We start from the raw sequence: 2,457 nt of genomic DNA on the forward strand, positions 1-2,457 counted from the left end.
GTAGAGTTCCTGGGCATCCTAACAGTAGTAGCAACAGCAACTGACGTCTGCACTTGATGTGGCCTAGGAATTGTTCCAAGTGGCTGCATTACCTCATCTGTCTCACAGTGACCCATGGAGCACACGGCTGGATGGAGTCAGCTGAACCACTCATCCTTCATTTGTGAGCTCCTAAAGACCAGAGTTGTGACTCAGAGACTGCATGGAAAGAGTGCCAGCTGTCTCAGTCATCTCAAATCTGTCCCAATGCAGAGCTGATTAGCACAATGGGCTGTTGAAGAAACAGCTTTGGTGGTTTCTTATTCCCTGAATTTCAGGTACTCTGTTTTCCCAAGTCAGGCATGACCTTATGACACCCCCCCCCTTTTTTTGATCTTGAGAGATTGTGGCTTCCTGAGAATTTACTTCCATTTATTTTTCAATGAATTGCTCCAGCAGGTCCAATGCTGTTTGTCCTCTGTAATCCTCCAGGGCTCTGTGGTTCCTTGCTTCCCTTTATTGGGTCCTTTTCATCTTAGAACCATTTGATTCATGTACCAAACCTTGACCAGCACAAACAGATACTAATGTCTACTTCATAGGTAAAGCAACTGAGGCTGGCTCACACCTGTAATCCCAGTCCTGGGGAGATTGAGGCAGGAGGATTGGCATGAATTCCAGGCCAGCCTGGGCTTCAGAATAAGCTACAGGATAGGCTGAACTACAGTGTACACACCTACCACACAGCAACAGCAACAACAAATAACTTAAAGTTTGTACTACAACACACACTTCACGAGATAGTGGACATCTTCAGCTCTTTCATTTTGAAGTTGGAATTTGTGCAGAAGGGATTGGAGAAAAAGAGAAAGCAAAGCTGCTTATGGCCTACCCCCAGCTTCAACTCATGATTTGGGATGAGTCCAATACAACCTGAAGCTTGGGGAAGCCTACCTGTTTCCATTTCCTCTGTTGACATCCAGCATGAGCCATGTCTTATGCCCTCAGTGTGGAAGTCATGGTTATTGTGATCATGTTAACTGCTTTAGGGCAGGGGTGGCGTGGGGGGGTGGGCATGGAGCTTAACCCTGGCTGGAGGAGCCATTAAGTCTGATGGTTCCTCTGGGAAAACTTCCCATACTGCTGTTCATGACACTTCCAGAGCCTTGGACATGCTGCTGGATGGAACACACCCTCAGGGCTCCACAGCAGAGAGACATGCCTGATTGCCCGTTAAATTGGAACATGCGCTAGGACATCAGAAACAAGGGAAAGAAAAATGTCAGCAGTGTCAGTGGGGCCGAGTGATAGGAGTGGGCCTGGCAGGAAGGGGCTGGCCTCTGCCACTGGCTAGCTGTGTGTCTATGGACAGGTTATTTCGGACACTTCTGGACTTGGGTTTTCTTTTTGAATGCAGAGATTGGATTGTGTGACCATGAAGTGTCCTTCAGCTCTAGGAGAGTGTTGTGAAATGTGAAATATTACTAAGTTTTGGAAGTGCCATCAAATGCAATGGGGTCACATGTTGGTCAGTGCAAAGCCAAAAACATGCACAGTCCAGGAATAAGCCAGGTGAGGGATGGCAGCAGGTAAGGAGAGTACCAGGGTTGTTTTCAAAGCACCATTCTCTGGACAAAGCTTGGGAGTTTTCTTTGGGAAGCCCAAACATACCAGATAAGAAAGCACTGTGGGGGCAAGCATGTTCCTGAGTATGCTTAATTATATACCTAAATTTATATGCCAGTATACCTAAAGCATGCTCAGCTTAAGGCCATACTCAAAAGGAAAAAAATGGTGGGTCTCTTGCTACAGCAAGGCAGGTGGTAGCTCCTGTAGCATGAGCTCAGAAGAAGACTCCATGGGTTATAAGAAAATGGCAGACAAGCTGGACATCAGGGGAAATAGCCAGCTTTGATAAAGCCAAGCTGAAGAAAACCAAGACACAGGAGAACACCTTGCCAATCAAGGAGACCATTGAACAGGAAAAGAGGAGTGAAATTTCCTAAAAGCCTAGACTGGACGATTTCTCCACTTCACTACATCCTGTCATCTCTGAGATTCCTCCTCATGATGTAGAGGAAAAGCCACCTACAAGACACAGGTGAGCCTCAATCGCAGTGTGAACCCAGGCACTCTGTGCTGATGCCACCAGCCAGCAGGTCTCTGATGGGGCATTCTCCCCCATCAGACTACCAAATTTCAAATGTTTGTCCTGGGATGTTATAGAAGATTATTGGTATGGTTGATGAAAAGAAAACATGCCTTTTTTAATACCAAAAAAAGGAAAAATAGTGGACATATTCTGGACCATAGTTAGCTCTCAAAAGATTAATATGGAGAACAAGAACACTTTCGGGCATGCTCAGTTTGCACCATAGAGATGTTCAGAAATCCTCCGGTCATGCTCAGTTTTCTCTAGTAAGTTTTAGTTAAACAAAAGAAAGGGCATTTTGAAGGTGTGTTAATATAGGAGTTTGT

General features: G+C 45.7%; 1 pseudogene; it reads left to right on the forward strand.

Annotated features, from left to right (window-relative positions):
• Nucleotides 1-1,852: 1,852 nt before the first annotated feature.
• Nucleotides 1,853-1,985, forward strand: LOC118596787 (annotated as a pseudogene).
• Nucleotides 1,986-2,457: the final 472 nt, after the last annotated feature.

Source organism: Onychomys torridus, chromosome 16, assembly GCF_903995425.1.
Source record: "Onychomys torridus chromosome 16, mOncTor1.1, whole genome shotgun sequence".
NCBI classification, from domain to species: Eukaryota; Metazoa; Chordata; class Mammalia; order Rodentia; family Cricetidae; genus Onychomys; species Onychomys torridus.